Source organism: Schistocerca piceifrons, chromosome 8, assembly GCF_021461385.2.
Source record: "Schistocerca piceifrons isolate TAMUIC-IGC-003096 chromosome 8, iqSchPice1.1, whole genome shotgun sequence".
In the NCBI taxonomy this organism is placed as follows: domain Eukaryota; kingdom Metazoa; phylum Arthropoda; class Insecta; order Orthoptera; family Acrididae; genus Schistocerca; species Schistocerca piceifrons.
The window spans coordinates 413,061,333-413,081,339 of record NC_060145.1 but is presented as its reverse complement, the minus strand read 5'-3'; the positions used below and the strand labels follow the sequence as shown (position 1 = coordinate 413,081,339).

Sequence of the window (20,007 nt, the reverse complement as noted above, 5' to 3'; positions counted from 1 at the left end):
TAATTTAATTTTGTGGATGTTCCAAGTCAGACATTGCATTTCACATAACTCAACGTTCATACCGAACTGCAGTACTGAGTTATATATATATATATATATATATATATATATATATATATATATATATATCTTTCCTGGAAACCAATCCATCTTGGTAGAACCAAAGACAACGTGGAGATATCTTGTTTAGCATTCGCGGACGACTTGGCCATACTTGCAGATGATGAAGAAATCGCCACCAAACAAATAGAGATCCTTAAGGAATGCGCGGATAAAGTAGGTTTACAAATTTCGTTTCAAAAGACAGAATTTTTCTGTACGAAATTCCATATACACAGTTTGAACACAAAATATGGAAAAATAAATAGAGTAAAACATTTTAAATACCTAGGTGAAATTTTGGAGCCAACCGGAGGAGAGAAAGTTGCACAGAAGATCAGACAACAGAAAATGAAGAGAGCATATGGTATGACACATGAAATATACAATAAAAAATGCATCTCCTCGAACACAAAAATCAGACACTACTGCGCAGTAATTAAGCCAGCAGCACTATATGCTAGTGAAACGCTCACGCTCCACACAAAATGTGATTTAGAAAAAATACTAAAAGAAGAACGCAAAATTATGAGAAAGATTTTAGGTCCAAAATTAACAGAAGAAGGATACCGGATACAATCAAGAAGAACCACAGAAACTATATCAAACCTGGCAGCAGACATAAGAAGGCGAAGATTAAAATTTTATGGACATGTCACTAGACTTCCCCCCACACGACTCACCAACAGAATTCTCACTTACATAGAAAAAGTCAAATCAACAACACCATGGATTAGCCAAGTAAAATTAGATTTACAAAAAGCAAATATTGAACTTAAAGATGTCAAAGATAGAAAAACTTTTAGAAATAAGGTGGAAAAGTGGATTGTATTGTCGGAGAAGGAAGCACTAAAGAGACCAGGAACAAAATGGACAGAAGAAAGAAAAAGAAAACATGGAGAACGAATGAAAGAAGTATGGAAGAAACGACGTCAGAAAGCTTTGCGTGATCCTTCTGGGTCCATTCGCGATAAGTAAGTAAGTAAGTATATATCTTTCATTGCGCTCGCAGTTAGTTTCTTTTGGCATTTAATTAGATCCATTGTCTGTTTCAAATTACAATTTACTTTCACAACATTGTTCACAAGCGCAACACAGGGTCAGACAAGAGTAAAGTTTTTCTCAGAATTTTATACGATATCTAAAGTACACGTCACATGAGAAGAAAATTTTTTAAATCAATATAGTCAGTTTCCTCAAATTGCAAGAACTCTTTGTAGAAAACATACGAAGGACCTCCCCCATTACCGTCTACATGTAACCAAATCTGTATTCTGCCTCTATAAACAATTTGTAGCTGTGGCACTTCTTCCGAAATCACTGCTATATTGTGGCAGTATCCCTTTTATGGTCTCCAACTGATATTACTCATGGCACCGACAATGACTGTATCTTCTTCTTCTTCTTCCTAAGCGTTTCTCCGGCGTGCTGGTGTGGGTCTGCTGTTTCTTTTCTTCTTGCGATCTTTTGCCTGATCAGGGTGAAGGCTTGAGACCTAGAGGTCTTCATGCAGGGTGTCAAGCCATCGCTGCCTTGATCGTCCTGCTGGCCGTTTCCCATTTACATTTAGGTTGAAACTAGTCTTTGCCGCTGTTGTCTCATCTGCTCTAAGGACATTCCCGTACCAACGTAGGCGGCTTTCTCTCATTTTGTCTACTATTGGTGCACAACCTCCTAGCCTGCGAACTTCATTATTTGAGACTTAGTCATACTATGGTAATCCCGATGTCCACCTAAGCATTTTCATCTCCATAACAGTACGTTTTTGCTCTAATTGCTTTGTTGAAGGCCAGCATTCAGCCCCATACATTGCAACTGGACGGATTACCAATCGGTGTACTTTTTATGTGAGCCTGTTCGGAATTTTCGTGTCACGTAGTACTCCAGTAACGGAACACCATTTGAGTCATGCGCTACTAAAGCGGTTGGAGATTCCTGCGCTGGGCCATTGCATTCTCTCTTCCTTTGATTTGGAAGTTTGATTCGCAATTTGACAACCTGTGGGTGGTGTTGTGTAGCAACTGTTTTTTAAGGAATAGCTTTTGCATCCAAAACGAAGGTTAGGTCGCGTCGCCGTACAAGAATGAAATCTATCTGGCTCATGTTGTTACTACTGTAGTAAGTAGAAAGATAGGCCATCCTCTTCTTGAAACAGGTGTTCGTGATGAGTAGTTCATGTGTTTCTGCAAAGTTCAATATTCTCTCCCCATCTACATTTCTATGTTCAGCCCCATTACTACCATGACAGCGGTATCCATTGCAATGGAGTCAACATGACCATTGAGATCGCCAGATACGATGAGAGTATCTTCAGGTGGCACTTCTAAGATCTTACCATCAAGCAACATCCAAAAGTTATCTTTTGTATTTTGCTTGCAGATAGTTTGCGGAGTTTAACACGAGAATATATGGATCTTCTTCTCGTTCCTAGCCAAGACATCTTTCAAAGGACGATAGTCAAATCGATCTAATTTTGCTACAGTCACGAAATTTCAAGCTAACAAGTATCCCAACTCTTTTGACTGATTTTGGGCTGCCGTTATAGATGATTTTATGTCTATCATCAATAGCTCGTGATTTTACTTCACTACATCTGGTCTCCCGCACTATGAAAATGTTAATTTTACGCCTTTCTAATGCTGCCGCTGACTCACGTGCTCTTCTTGTCATAGAGTTGACATTAAGAGTGGGAAATTTTCTTACTAGATCTCGCTTGTTTAGCTGAACTTGCTCTGAAAAAGTCGGTAACCCTTGCTCATTTCTCACACTATTCAGGCCTGGAGGATGCCCGTCGCCTGCCAGGGATTCCCTAGCCTTTTCCATTCCTTTATATTTCGACATTGAGCCATAATGATGTGACGGAAGTGTATCGGCCGGCCTGTCACAAGGGTATGTCACCGATCCATAGTTTTAAGCTGTGGGCCTAGGCCTTGATGAGTCAACATCCGACTGCAGAACGGCAGTTTTCCTGTTGGTCCACGGGAGGTATTTCATTTCCGTCCTACCATCCATATCTGGGGGGCATTAGCCTATACGCCACCTGCTGGCGCCCACTCTAGGTGTTACAGGCTCCCCCGAGGGACCGACTACTGATTCAAATAGCCGAATAACGTGTGGCCTCCTGATGAATTTTACTCCTAGCTGCTCTGATAGAGTAACCGGTCCCTTTAATCGAAACGGAAATGCTCCGGATCAAAGAACTCGGCCGGACGCTACTTGCAGTGTTGGACAGCAATATGTTGACCATAAATTGATTCCAGAACTGCAACATTGATTGAGAAAGCTACACACAGTCTACTGTTTGGGCTAACCATGCGAAGAATTTAAGAACATAGGACTCGTGGTTGAAAGTGCATGCATTCTTAAAGCATTTCAATGTAAAAGCTTTAAAACCGCATAATTGCGAGAAGAGCTCTAGCTCCGAGAGTTCCGTACAAACTTTTGTATATAAATAATAATAATAATAATACTAATTTCATATGGCTCTGTGGCCTGGGGCAAGTTTTTACATTCCATGCCACTTCGCGGATTAAAGTGGCCCCAACCTACCCCATTTATCGAACCGCGGAAGGGGACGTACAATTTAACGTAGAATCCCAACCACCTGTTGTTTCTGGCGACTTCTCATATCGTTGAGACGTGAAGACTAGGTTAAAGCGAAGACAAAAATCCGTAATTCGACTGAGATTCGATATCGCGACCTTTCGGTTTCCAGGTATCTCTAGAGCACCAGAGCCGTCATGTATGTAAATAATTCAACTATAGTTTTTTGTGAGTGAATTGGCGTGAATCAAAATATGCGACATGTATGGTCAATATTTTTATTGCGTTGACGTAGAATCTTAAATGTTTCGCACCAGGAAGAGACCGAAAACTAATATCAGATGTAAATTTCACTTTATACTTGTACGCTTTCCTGAGAAAAAGGGCCATACTACAAGGACAGGTAGACCGACAACAAGTAACACTAAAATTTGTTGTGTCACATAATTATAAATTAACTATTTTAGGATTTTTTCTTTATTTTTATTTCGAAACCATGCTTCTTGTCAAACTTCATGCTTCTAGGTCAACAGGAAACTAGACTCGTTTGTAGGTTTTGATGATGCCACGTGCGAGTATCGAAATGTGTCATAAATGGCCGTATCTTCTGACTGAATTCGCTGAGAAGCTTAAAAGTTTGATATCACTGAGGGACCGTGTGACTTACCGTGTGACATAAATTTCAGCTTGCAACTTACCCGTTCGTGATAAAAGAAATCTTAACTGTCAGACGGACAAACAGACAACAAAGTGGTCCTGTAACGGTTCCGCATTTACCAACTGATGTACGGAATCCTAGAAATGAACAGGAATACTGTGAGTGTGAAATATATCAGAGGAACAACTGTGCCAGGGTTTTGTTACGCACGGAGTATTCATCCCCATATTTCTGCGTGTGCTGTTGCAGCATGTGTGACCAGAGTAGCTCGTGGATCCTGCGTTGGAAGCAGCAGCTCATCCATCATGGAGACGGCGGTGCGACACGTCCCCGTTCTAACACTGCCTGTCTAGAAGCGAGTTCTTGTTTCACCCCGAAAACCATTGGCCTATAACACCGGTTCACTCCAGTGAACATGCTGCAATGGCTCACTACATGCTGATAACCCAACTGGTGGCCTAGGCTCACTCTTCCCACAGGTACGACTGAAGAATTCGCTGTGTTCAGCTTTCTGTAAGGTCCGTTTTGCTGGAGACCTGAGACCGACATTATCATTGTCTTCTCCGCCTAGAGCTCAATTCCTGTGCCAAGAAAAACCATTGTTCAACATTCAACCAGTAATTCCCCCCTCCCCCCCTCTGCCCACTCATAGACAGAGTTTTCAAAAGAAATATACCTGTAAATAATTTGCATGACTTGATATCGCACATCTAGGTTTGTGATGACGGATCTAAATGTTCTAATCACTACAAAGTGTTACGTAAATATTAGGAAACTATCTAGTGCCAGCCACTAAAGTCAACGTCGTCTTGTTGTAGTCATACTTGCGTCACACCTCATACTTATCACTTAGCTATTGTTGCTGCAGTTCATATCATTACAGCTCATTCCTGCATTTTGACTTTTCCCATGATTTATCCTTCTAAATTGTTTTTTTAATGAATTTATCATCTGGAATAAGGTACTTAGAAGATTAATTTTTTCTGTGTATTATGTTAACTAATGTTCTTTTCTCTTTCATTTTTTTAGTTTCTTCTTCGTGTATTTTCTTTCTGTTCAGGATGATTTATTGATCTTCTCCATTACAACATCTTTATCGCTTGTATTTGTTATTTCGTTTCTTTTCCGGTATCCCCAGAGTCTACATTTCGCTGGTATAGCTTAAAATGATCCAAATTAATGTCTTGATGCAATTATTTCTTATTTCCAGTTTAAGGTGGCTGTTTGTCAATAAATTCTTCCTGTCAATTCTTAAGGTTTGTTTGGTCATTGAAATTCTTTTAATGTCCATTATTCTTTTGTTATCATCTCTTGTTGTGCAGAACTCACTAAATAGCAAAATTCATTTACTTAGATTAATATTTTATTTCCTATCTTAATGTTTTCAATGCTTGTCTGCCTGATATCGCCACCATCAATATTTTAGTGTTTTTTTCCAGGTTGTGGAGCTCGTACGTAAGGGAAAAAATTTTATCTGAATGTACTTTGAAGAAACTAATTGCCGAATCACCAAATCGAATACAGTGGGACTGTATAACATTAACGTTGACCTATTTGCTGCCGATTTTCAATGGCTTTAATGCTGTTCTATAAATAAATCAAATAAATGTAGAGAGAAGGGACAGTATTGTCTGACACCTCTTCTTACTGTAGCCTCTTTCTTGATGCTATTGATACAATTTATATGCTCTGATTTTTGTGTGCATAGAAAATAAATCTCGTATCACTTCAGTCTACCCTAGTTATAGTCATTTCTCCAACCAATCTCTTCCACTCTATTCAATCAAAAGGCTTCTCTAGGTCACTGAATATGGAATACGTATTCCTGCTCATCTGAATCCATCTTTTTAAATAATTCATGGCGCCACTGTAGTTTATTGGTTCCTGTTCCTTTTCTATATCCAAATTGGTTTTCTCCTACATGTTGGTTAATCTTAACTTTAGCAATATTGAGCGAAATTTTTAAAGCATAATGCAGTATGTGGTTGAACTACAGTGACACGCAAGTTGGTGAACTTTCTCTGTATTGTTTATACAGTGAATTTTTTCTCTTCAGTGCAGTGTGCCTTAATGTAAAATAATGTATATCTAAGATGTGCGCACTGTGCACATTTTGGTCCCTATGTGTTGCTCGGAAGTTAGGTACTACTATCATACTAATCGAGTCAGTATGGAAGATACTTTGTTACGACGATCATTTGCTCAATGAAGCAACGAAAAGTACCACGTAAATGGAAGAAAGCGTGGCTCATTCCAGTTTTCGAGAAGGTTCGGACAGATGCTCATAAGTGTACAGTTGTCACCGTTGTCAATTCTGGAACATGTTTTAGCCTTACAGTTGATGACTCTGTGAAAGACAACGTTCACTATAAAGATCAACATGGCTTCCACAGACATAGAACTTTCAGAACATAGCTCGCCTTGTTTGTCGATGAAATATGGAGCTCCATAGGCAAAGGTGCCCCGCTGATTTACTTCTGTGAGATATATTATACAGCTCTGCTCTATTTAGCTTACCGAGTAACGGACCAGATTTGTGAATGGGTCCAGAACTTCTTAGCAGATAAAACTCGACACGTTGTTGTTAACTGGACGAAATCGAGAGATGTTGTGGTAATTTTGGGAGTATTCCAAAATTATAGAGGCAGCACAGTTTTTATGATCAACTTGATAATATCGAAAGACGCGCGACGTTGTTCGTAGACGATACTATTGTCCAGAGTGTATATATATATATATATATATATATATATATATATATAAACTATTAATGAATTGCTTATGCATGTAGGTGAAGGCGGATCGCTCTCCAATTGTACCGCCTCCATTTTTCCGTTTGTTTAACAGGGTGTACCAAAGCTGTCCCGTCCGCACTGATTTTCGACGATGTTGTAAGTTGCGCTAGGGACCGCATCTACCTTCTTTCGAAGTTAGCAGGCAACTACGCTGTTATGGGGCGGCTCGTTTCGACCCATTCAACATCTGTCCTTCAAGTGTAACGAGCGAGTAACGGAGTTTATATTTCAAACCTGCCACAGCAAGTTTGTGTTCGTGGGGTCTCTACTCTAATTCGAACGTTTGACTTACGCTATACGTATTCGTTTCTACGTCTTCCGTTAACTATACGTGGTTAACATTATGAAGACAATTAATAACATTTGTGAAATACAACTTTGTTTGCGGAAAACATAATGATGTTCGAAGTCGCCAGTTTTTCCACGACAATCGACTTTCAACAACTTATTATATGCGTAATTGTTGCCGGGAATTATATATATATGTGTGTGTGTGTGTGTGTGTGTGTGTGTGTGTGTGTATGTATATATACGAATTACAAAAAACAAATACTAAAAAAAAAGTTGCAACGAGCGAGATTCGAACCGGCGACCTTCGGATTACGAACCCGAGCGCTTACCGCTGCACCACCACGCTGTAGAAAATTACTAATCGTAGAGAGTATTTCACCGCAACGGTTTCTTTTAACTGTCGATTTTCTCGACAACGGCTGAGAAGTGCATCTTGGTGCTTTGCCACATTACACCTCTGGCCATGAGCTTTTATTATGCGCAGTATGAATCGAATCTGAATTTCACAATTGGCGGCCTCTCCTTGTTAGTTGTATTGACAGAAGCGATAGGATGTAATAAGGAGAGGTATATCTCGTAACCTGATAGTTTAGCAAGCGAAGGAGTAGTACGGAATTACACTGATCAGACAAAACATTATCAGCACGTTTAAGGTTACAATCATCAGTTTAAATCGCAAAAATATTTCATTATTCATTGGTTTCGACTTATGTTAAAGCCATTTTCAGAATTTCTCGTGATACTACGATCGTACACTGTGTACTAACGTTGTATCACGAGAAAACCAAAGAGCTGCCAGCATCAGCCACAGGGGGCCAAAATTTCTGAAGAAGGCTTTAACTTAAACTGAAACCGATAAGTATACAAATATTATTGCGATCTAGACTGTTGATTATAACCTAAATATTGCACCAAATCACTGCAGTCCATACACATGTTGTCTAAATTTATGATTATGACCAATGATTCCTCGCGACGCTAGATGCTACCTGGTGGCGTTGTGGTTACGTGACAAGGTAACAAAAGTATTTAACCGGAGCCATCCTCTTCCACCTCCACCGGGAAACAAATGTTCGGGTTGACTGAATTGAGGTGTTCTAAAAAGTCGTTCAAATTATGATTGCTATGAGGCCGAACAATAAAAGGGTCGTCTACACACGTGAGAAAAAAAGAACACGCAGATTTCAAAGCCGCTGACTTCGAGGCACGTTTCTCGAAACCTTCCATAAACAGATTGGTGATAACAGGTGGCAACGGGCTTTCCGTCGCAATTCCATCATCTGTCTACTCGTAGTACTGGCTATTGAAGAAGTCAACACATGTCGAAATAGGTTCGTTTGTTCAGCATGAAATCTAACATCAACCATACAGTTTCAACCACGGCTGTTTCTCAGTAACCGTATATAATTTTCAGACCGGTTGCACGTAACTTTTTGGTACACTGACCTAGGTTTCGACACATACTAAGGATGTCTTCATCAGAATGAAATTTTGAGACAGCCTATAAAATAAGACATAGAAAATTAAGTGTGACAAGGAAACGCATTAACCAAGATGAGAGTTGTCATGACGGACAAACGTTACTTACGCGAAACACTTTGCGGAAAAGTAGTGTTCAGAATTTAGAGCAACTATGCTCAAGTAGAAAATGAAATAAAAACACGTTCCACCTTTGTCACGTATACCTAGCTAGGAACAACGTCTGACTGCTGGACCCAGTGGCTTACATTCCTGCCACGAAGACAACAGAAGTTGCGACAGCTGTTGGGCGTGTGCATTAACATGTGCTCATTTGAAATATTATAAAGAAATAATTGAAAAAACGACCGTTAATTATAAAAACAAATTACAAAGGAAACGAGCTTAATTTATTTGTTAAAATACACAGGAGTCAAGCAGATGAAGTATAGGAGCCATCTATTATCCTTCACGGAAATTACTATTACGTAAAGATCAGAATAATGTAGAAAATTTATACAAACAGCAGTACAATCCAAAAAATATCCACATGAAGATAGCAATACTTGTATAAATCTATGAGATTCGAAGAAAATGATGTTCCGGAACTACAGGTAGAAAATGTAGTAAAAAAATAGAAGAATCCAAGTTCTGCGAGTAGTGGATTAGAACGATTGAAAACATTTTTGTTACGTGATTGTAACTGTTCATTGAGTATGAGGTCATCGTTCTTAGAAATATGCTTGAAAATCTCCAGCTCTTCGAGTACGTCGAGCCTACGTCCTTTCTGTTTTCAACGTAAAATGGAAATTTTCTCAACGCTTTTTAGTTTGTGACCGGAAATTAACAGATGACCAGCAGGAGTGGAATTATGTATATTAGTGCTCCTTTTTCCCAATAAATGTTTATTGTACCTGATACTAAATGATCTTCCAGTGTGTCCTATATAATATACAGGACATGTATCACAAGTGATTTTATATAGTCCTGAATTGTGTCTAGGACGAAATGTGGACTTGAGATTATGAATGAGATTTTCCTGCAAATTGTTTTTCGAAAAGGTTGCTTTGCCTCCATATTTTTTAATAAGAAGATGACGAATTTTATAAGAAATAGGGCCTAGAAATGGAATCGGGGAAACGTTTTTGTTCTCGTTACTGTCAGAAGTTTCGCTGATGCCTAAAATGGCCACTTTAGCGTCAGTTTTAACTTTGAAGATCTTGTCAAATATCGAGAGATCATAGCTGTTATTAACTGCAATAGTTTTTATTATATTCAACAATTCATTGAACTTGTCAGTTGACAAAGGTATAGAGACTGCACGATGAATGGCCGAATGAAAAAATGCTTCTTTATGGGAATGAGGATGCACTGAAATCCGGGCACAATTTGTTCTGTATTAGTTGCTTTTCGAAAATTACCGAAAGAAAGTCTGTCTTTGTCAATAGCAGTACTGAGCTCCAAGTAGTTAAGTTGACGGTTGTTATTTTCTAATTCACCCGTGAAGCTGCTTTTTCATGAAGACTACTGAAAATTTCAAACAAATGCTGAATTCCTGGCCTTTAACCATGCGTATTATCAAAATGTCATACACGTACCGAGATTATGACAAAATACCCAGATCAGCAGGAGAGAAATTATTGAAGAATTTCTGTTCTAGCGAACTGATGAAAACATCGGCTAACATGCCTGCCAGTGGGTTTCTCATTGCCAGTCCGTCAGGCTGATGATATAGTTTGCCATTGAAAAGCAAATAATTGTATTTTGGAACTATTCTTAGCAAACGAATCAAGTCAGTGATTGATCGTCAGAAATATCCTTTTTTAAAATTATGTACGCTTTTTTCAACAATGTCAATGGTTATTTGAACAGCTACATTAGTATAAAGGTTCGTAACGTCAAATTAAAAGAATTTAGTATCTTGATTATACTGCGGATCTTCGATTTTAGTCACTAGATTTTGACTATTGACGACAGAATAATGATTTCGAAAAACAAATTATTTTTTATTTCATCGGGAGAAACCTTGATAACTCATGATGTGCACTGCTTTGTATGAAGTTATTTATGCAAATGCGTAGTGCTGATAATGGCAAGGCTACTTTCCTTTTGTATCATGGGGATCGGATCATCATCTAGTTCCGAAACATTATTCTACTCGAAAAATTAGAACCACAACCAACCTAACGAATCAGAGAAACTGGAATGAACAGAGAGTCCACATCAAAACTTACTAGAATTTCAGAGTCATTCAGACGCATTCTCTCTAACCGGCGTAAGATATCCGCTGAGTTGTTAATGTGGTTCTCACACCGACGTACTACAGGGCTCAATGTAGTAACACGGTGTTTTGCTACACGATATGTCGGAGCGCCAATTTTACTCACAACGTTACTCACGATGGGGAATCCCTTCCTTGTAGACCCTAGGGAGGCCATATAACTTAGAGGGGGACACCACAATAACAAATGAGACATCTGATAGTCTCCTGCGATAAGAAACTTTTCTTCAGGGGGGTGTTAGTCTTTATCGCAACGTTTCTGTGGGGTCAGCACGGATTGTGCGATATATTGAAGCAGACAGTTAACACTAGATCCATTGAACGTAATCCTGTTTCTCCGAAACAATGCTAGTATTTCCCTTGTTCGCAGGTAAAATAACAATATCCGGGTCAACTCTAAGTGAACGTAAATCAGCCGCTGAGATATTAGTCATGGATGGACGCTCCCCAGTCAACACACAACATGTCTTCTTCCTGGCCTCCTCTGCAATGTGAAGAGGTAGTTTAAAACCACCCTGTTCAATCTAACTGATAAAATCAGTGACTGACAAATGCTTGGGAGTCGATGCAGACTTAAAACTTTTCCTTAGCGTGAATAGCGCTGCGTCGTCAAAAATTTTCGCCGTCAGATTCATCACAGAATGCTGAGAAACAGTATTAGACTCCGAGCCAAGAAAATGTTCCATTTTCGCCAAATGCCGGAAACAGCCCTACGAAATTCCTTCACCAAAGAAAATGAAGTAAATATTCCAGAACAGGAATAAATACTAACTGCGAACATGAGTAACTTAGAGGTAGATATTCTCGGAACAATGAAGAAATTTAAATCACTTAATAAAACAAGTCTTCCGGAACAGAGTGATACCAGTTAAGTTCCTTTCAGAGTATGATGATGCAATAGCTACATACTTAACAATCACATTCAACTTCTCACTCGACGAAAGATCCATACCCAAAGACTGAGAAGCTGCACAGGTCACGCCAGTATTCAAGAAAAGCAATAGGAGTTATCCATTAAATTACAGACCCGTACCATTAAAGTCGATAACATGCAGTATCTGGAACATACGAGTATACTGTTTTCGTACAGTATTAATTACCTCGAAGAGTACGGTCTATCCACACACTGTCACCACGGATTTAGAAAACATCGTTCTTCTAAAACAGAACTAGATCTTTATTTACAAGGGATTCCAAATTTATTCCGTGTTTCTAGATTTCCAGAATGCTATTGACACTTTACCTCACAAGCGGCTTGTAATCACATGGCATTCTTATGGAACATCGCCTCAGTATTGCTACTGGATTCGTGATTTCCTTTCAGAGAGGTTATAGTTCGTAGTAACCGACGGCCATTCACCGGGAGAAACAGGGATGATGCCTTGTGTTCCCTTATGTAGTGTAATAGCCCTTCTGCCGTTTCTTATCTATATAAACGATTTAGCAGCCATTTTAGGATTCTGCAGGCGATGCTGTCGTTTATCGTCTAGTAAAGTCATCAGAGAAAAAAAAGCAAAATAACTTAGGAAACAGTTCTGTATGTTACGAAAATTGGCAGGTAATCCCAAATAATGTAAAGTGTGAGGTCATCCACATGAGTGGTAGAAGGTATCAGCTAAACTTCGGCTACACGACAAATTCCTTAAATCTAAAGGCTACAAATTCATCTAAATATATGGGAAATACAATTACGACAAACTTAAATCCGAAAGAACACGTAAAAAGGTTGTGGGGAAGCCGGCCGGAGTGGCCGTGCGGTTATAGGCGCTACAGTCTGGAACCGCAAGACCGCTACGGTCGCGGGTTCGAATCCTGCCTCGGGCATGGATGTGTGTGATGTCCTTAGGTTAGTTAGGTTTAAGTAGTTCTAAGTTCTAGGGGACTGATGACCTCAGATGTTGAGTCCCATAGTGCTCAGAGCCATTTGTTGTGGGGAAGGTGAATCAAATACTGCGTTTTGTTGGCAGAACACGTAGAAGATGAGACAGATCTACTAAAGAGACTGCCTCACTACGCTTCCTCTTTTTGAGTTTCCCTGCACGGTGTGGGATTCTTACCTCATAGGATTAACGGAATACAAAGTTCAAAGAAGAGCAGCATGTTTTGTATTATCGAGAAACAGAGGAGAGAGCGTCACGGGTGTCATACAGGATTTGGGGTGGACGTAATTAAAACAACGGCTGAAATGTAGTTAAATCGAAACCCCAGCTGCAAACAGGCGTTGATAAACATCATTGGACATACATTTTGTCCTCATGTCCCCAATGTTGTATACCAACGCCTGTTTGCAGCTAGGGTGTCGATTTAATTATCATTTCATTCTAGAGAAGCTGCACGGTCATCAATGATATCTGTTCTTTCGGGAACAGATACTGCCTTCATATATAGTTCAAACAAAGGCGTTTCTCGCTGCGGTGAGATCCGCTCATGAAATCTCAATCAACACAACAATTCGAATGCGAAAATATTTTGTTGAGGCTGGGAATTGATAATTCATAATTAAATAAGACAAATTTAGTCTCTCACAAAAAGATATAGGCGTTTGCTTTTTCCGCGCTGTTTGAGGGTGGAATAATAGAGAATTAATGTGTAGGTGGTTCTCTGAACCGTCTGCCAGGCGCGTAAGGGTGATTTGCAGAGTAACCATGTAGATATAGTTACAGAATGAAATTCCTAGTCAGACTGCGACCATGAAGCACCGTCCACTCAGAAAAAAAGAAAAAAAAGCTGAAGTTTTTGAACAAGCATCAAATGAAGCTGAAACAATTCCTTGGAAACAAAATTCACCTGTGGATGAGTGTAATGGATTCTTTCAAGAACAAGAGCTAGACCAGTGAGTTGCTTGTTGTGATTGGTGTTAAAATGTGTGAAATCTTATGGAACCTAACTAAATGGCTCTGTGCACTATGGGACTTAACTTCTGAGGTCATCAGTCCCCTAGAACTTAGAACTACTTAAGCCTAACTAACCTAAGGACATCACATACATCCATGCCCGAGGCAGGATTCGAACCTGCGACCGTAGCGGTCGCGCTGTTCCAGACTGTAGCGCCTAGAACAGTTCGGTCACAATGGCCGGCTGTGGAACTTAACTGCTAAGCTCATCAGCCCCTAAGGTTACACACTACTTAACCTAAATTGTCCTAAGGACAAACACACACACCCATGCCCGAGGGAGAACTCGAACCTCCGCCGGGACTAGCCGCACAGTCCATGGCTGCAGCACCGTAGACTGCTCGGATAGTCCCGCGCTGCTGTGATTGGTGTCAGGGGGACACAGGTCTCACAGTAATGTAGATGTATCAGAATGAAATTTTCACATTCTGAACAATTTGAGCCAATCCAGATTGAGATTTTCACTCTGCAGCGGAGTGTGCGCTAAAATGAAACTTCCTGGCAGATTAAAACTGTATGCTGGACCGAGACCCGAACTCAGGAACTTCGTCTTTCGCGGGCAAGGGCTCTACCATTTGAGCTACCAAAGCACGACTCACACCCCGTCCTCACAGCTTTATTTCTGCCAGTACATCGTTTCTTACCTTCCCAACTTTACAGAAGCTCTCCTGTGAACCTTGCAAAACTAGCACCCCTGAAAGAAAGGATACTGCGGGAACATGGCTTAGCCAGAGCCCGGGGGATGTTTCCAGAATGAGATCTTCGCTCTGCAGCGGATTGTGCGACGATATGAAACTTCCCGGCATATTAAAAATATGTGCTGGACCCAGACTCGAACTGTGGACCTTTGCCTTTCGCGGGCAACTGCTCTACCATCTGAGCTAACCAAGCACGACTCACTACCCGTCCTCGCAACTTTAATTCCGCCAGTACCTCGTCTCCTACCTTCCAGACTTGACAGAAGCTCTCCTGCGAACCTTGCAGAACCAGCACTCCTGCAAGAAAGGATATGTAGGAGAAGCATCCTCTACCACACACCGTATAGTGGCTTGCAGGCTAAAAACGCCGATATGGATGTCTAAATGGCCAGACGAACTTGTTGGGATTGGTGCCAGGGGAACACAGGCCTCACAATGATGTAGACGTACCAGAAAAAAATTTTCACTCTGCAGCGGAGTGTGCGCTGATATGAAACTGTGTGCTGGACCGAGGCTCGACCTTGAGACCTTTGCCTTTCACGGGCAACTGCTCTATCATCTGAGCTAACCAAGCACGACTCACTACCCGTCCTTGCAACTTTAATTCCGCCAGTACCTCGTCTCCTACCTCCGAAACTTGACAGAAGCTCTGCTGCGAACCTTGCAGAACCAGCACTCCTGCAAGAAAGGATATGTACCAGAAGCATCCTCTGCCACACACCGTATAGTGGCTTGCAGGGTAAAAACGCCGATGTAGATGTTTAAATGGCCAGACGAACTTGGTGAGCGTGCCTCCGCGGTAAGCAGTGTCCAGAGGGAGACAGCAGGACCACCCCAGTGCAGCTCCCTTCGACGCGTCGTTGCCATGGAGACGGGAGCCGCCTGGCGCATGCGCTTTGCGTCCCGCGGCCCGCCTGGCGCGCCGCTATGTGGGACGGGCAGTCAGTAGCCGGCCTGGCCCCCGGGCGACGCGGATGGTTGGGCTGCTGTGCCGGGGTCGGCGCCGCCGCTGCCGCCGCCGATACGTGCTCGCCGACGCCTGGGACGCGGAGACGTGGCCGAGCCAGGTAGCTAGGCAGCCAGCGCCACAGCCGCACTGTGCGGCTGCGCCAGGTCTAGACGATTTGTCTGCTGCTCTATATTCGACTTACCTTGTTGTAGTATGACTCCATTATCTTCGCCCATAACGTATGAACCGTCTAGAGCAGTGGCTCACTGGGGAAAAAAAAAATGTTCTGTGCGATATTATAAAAAAAAAAAGGTCAGATTATGGGAATTCAGTCCCCCTGTTATGCAGATTACTACTACTGTTAGTGTCCAAACGTGTTTCAGCACATGTCCACAGTCATAACACTCATTATTTAAATCGAAATGAAATTTTTATATATCACCTCTTTAAATCTGTCTAAAATCTATTAACTAATTTCTCCTAGTACCATGCAAATTCGTAACACTATACAGCCAGTCCTGAAAATGTGAGAGCTACGAAAAGCTTACACACAGTGGATAATAGTGTGTGAGGTGATCCATTCGTCCATCAGTTAATATGTAGTATAATAGTAAGGAGGTGAACTATTCATACATCATGTATGTACCGCATGCGCTCCTCGTCTTTCGTTTTAAATCTTACAAGTATTTTCATAACTATTAAATATTCACAACTACAGAATTTTGGGACTATCTGAACGGGGTTACAAATCTGTATGGGGCTAAAATAAATTATTTTACACATTTCAGTCCAATTTAAAATCAAACGTTTTATATTAAAATTGATTTTTATTTAAATAGCTATTTTCTGAGTTTTGCTCTTCGGGGTGTAAGATTTTTCATTCGATTTCAAATATTTATATGAGATTACGACAGAGAAATGTGGTAAATTTCAGGTTTATTTCAGTTTCTCTTCGCTTGACTCAACAATATATTTCTTCCTCCTACATGTAGCTCGCGAAAAGAACGTGGAGGTCAAAATTAGAGACACTGACCCAATGCGAAAGCATAAGCGCAATCGTCTTCCAGCGGAACCTGTTCGCGCGAACCTTTAGCCAGTGGAACAGGAAAAATGGGAAATTGCACTGTTACACAAAGTACTCTCCGACGCACGCCAGACATGAAAGGGATGTAATATTAAATTGTCATGAAGCTCTAAACAATGTTTAAAATTTCAAATGTGCAAATCCTCGGAAAGTTAGTTTAAAATCAACTGCATATTTGTATTGTGTAGGGAAACAGAGCAGAAAGTGACCTGATAACAACGTGGTAAAAATAATCCCCGCTGATCATGGAACAATGGCAAAACACGTATGGACGTGAAACAACATCTTTCCTTGTTTAGTAGACGGACCTGAATTCCCATAACTTAGTCTGCATACTTGGCTGCTATTATAGCTTCAGTACCAAACAATGGCGAAAAATTGTTAAACTATACCAGGATGCGATGTCAGTAGCCACCTGACAGCTGTAATAAGACAGTGTATAGAGGAATACCCTCACCAGAATCCAACAATAAGCCGTACTTAAGAGAACCACTGAGAAGTCGGTCGAAAAGTCAGATTTTTTAACGTTTTGTAATGCCGAAGCCTTACACTCAAAATGAATGTATTCAGATTGTTAGCTTGTTGTTCAGTCACTGCACTAAAACAATTTTTTGATCCAGAGATTTAACACTAGCTCGTTAGATTGTCTGTCCAGCTGTTCAACCAAATTAACGTCTTCCTTCTCAGTAATTATTTCGCCAGTCAGCGTAATGTAAGGGTATCAAAAATAAGTTGACTTGAGAAGTGCAACTATTCATGTATTTGTACGTAAACACGCTCACCTCCTAGATTTGTTTGCCTCCGCTTGGGAGGAAATATGAGTAATACTTGAACAGAATAAAATACGGTTTCCAGTTTTATTCGTAAATGGAGCGTTATCAGCAAAGGACTGGTCGCAGAACCAACTATGACGTTCGACGCTAGCAATACAAAATGTTCAGTGGCAAGTACTTTAAGTCACCATTTGGTATCAATAATATATTAGCGACTGTTTCGCTGATTTCTAGACTCGAGAAATAAATGAATGGCCCATAAGACTATTTTCAGAAAATAAACGAAAATATTTAGAGAACGAAATACAGGCTTAATTAGAATTTTTACAATTTCGCAAGGAAAATATTCTGAAATAATTATTTGATAAAATACGAAACTTGTACCATTTTAGCCGGCCGGTGTGGCTGGAACCGCGCGACCGCTACGGTCGTAGGTTCGAATCCAGCCTCGGGCATGGATGTGTGTGATGTCCTTAGGTTAGTTAGGTTTAAGTAGCTCTAAGTTCTAGGGGACTGATGACCTTAGAAGTTAAGTCCCATAGTGCTCGGAGCCATTTTTTTTTTTTTTTTTGGTACCATATTGACAAAAGTCTGGGGACGATTATCTGCTTCTATGGAAACAAAACTTTCAGACTAATGATTACATTCGCTGCATCTTAAAAGTGTGAATATGAGAGTGCGCACTGAAGAGTAAGCCTCCGAATTTTTTATGTAAAGACTTGTAAAGCTTTTTAGATAAAACAAACTTTATTAGCATTCTACCTCTCTGTCGCTAGAGGGCTCGGAACCGTACGTGTAACGTGGCGATGTGTAACGAAACTGTGTCGTTGCTTCGAAGAGTACGTTCGTACACAGAGCATGACAATGCCGACCACACACGGCGCTGCGACATCTGTAACAATCCGACACGTTGGGTTCACTGACATCAATCATCCTCAATACAGACGCGACTTGTACCCGTCTGATTTTCATCTGATTCCAAAATTTAAAGAACACCGTCAGTGACTTCACTTTGACAGTGATGAAGCGGTGCAAGCAGAGTAGCGGCTGTGGCTCCGACAACGGCATCAAAGAAGTGATCTCTCGTTAGGAGACTTTGTTGAGAAATAAATCTGTTGGCACAATGAATAAAGATGTGGAATCACTTTTATTTAAAAAATTTTAAAAAATTTGCACGTAAAAACTTTAAAATTTTTTAAAAGTTTTCACCTAAAAACTTCGGAAGTATTATTTTTCGCATGTCCTCGTATTTTTTTTCTTTTCATCTAAAGCTTGCACACGAGCTGAAGTTTGTTGGGGATATAGCTATTCTTCCGGAGGATTGGGGATAACAGGTGTCGAATTTGTACTCATTCATGTATTCAGTATGTCTTTCAGGTTCGTTCCGTTTCCAATTAGACTAAAATTCTCGTAATAAAAACCATTTTTAAAAATAGAGAGAAAACCATAATGTAAATGCTGTTACTGGATTATCCATTCAGCTTCTTTATTGACTGTATTTAATTCACATATTCGATCATATTCGATTTCGAAGCTATACACTTTTATCTTCGGACTTGCTATTGGTAAAATATATAACAATAGTGAGTAAAAAAGACACGAAAATACGAAGTATCATTAAGAAATCTCTTAACAATTATCTGCCTAAGCATGACAGTGCTATGTAAGACTTATTCTATTCAGACGAAGTCAGGGAATCCGAGGGACTTGTCAGATGATCAAATGACGACTATAGACGTCAAGAATCTATGTTAATCATGGTCAAAGAAACTGGTACACCTGCCTAAAATCATGTAGGACACCTGCGAGCACGCACAAAAGCCGCAAAACGACGTAGCATGCATTCGACTAACGTCTAAACTAGTGCTAAGGGAATCTACACCATGAATCCTGCAGGGCTGTCCATAAATCCGTAAGAGTAAGACGGGGTGTTGATCTCTTCTGAACAGCACATTGCAAGGCATCCCAGATATGCTCAGAATGTTCATGTCTGGAGTGCTTGATGGCCAGCGGAAGTGTTTAAACTCAGAGGAATGCTCCTGGAGCCATTCTGTAAACGTGTGGAGTGTCGCATTGTCGTGCTGAAACTGCCCAAGTGCATCGAAGTGCACAATGCACATCAATGGATGCAGGTGATCAGACAGGATGTCTGCGTACGTGTCACCTGTCAGAGTCGTATCTAGACCTATCAGGGGTCCCATAGCATTCCAGCTGCACATGCCCACATCATTACAGAGCCTCCACCAGCTATAACAGTCCCCTGCTGACAAACAGGGCCCATGGATTAATGTGGTTATCTCCATACCCGAACATGTCCATCCTTTCGTTACAACTTGAAACGTGACTTGTCTGACCAGGCAACATGTTACAGTCACCAACGGTCCAGTGTCAGTGTTGGCGGGACCATACGAGGCATAAAGCTTTGTGTCGTGCAGTCATCAAGGGTCCACGAGTGGGCCTTCGGCTCCGAAGGCCCTTATCGAT

The 20,007-nt window shown here is 40.8% G+C and overlaps 1 protein-coding gene across 1 annotated transcript in view; it reads left to right on the top strand.

The window, feature by feature from the left end:
- Window positions 1-20,007, top strand: part of LOC124711298 (calcium/calmodulin-dependent protein kinase kinase 1) — a 1,501,168-nt gene that overhangs the window by 774,580 nt on the left and 706,581 nt on the right. The gene's annotated exons all lie outside the window — the stretch shown is intronic.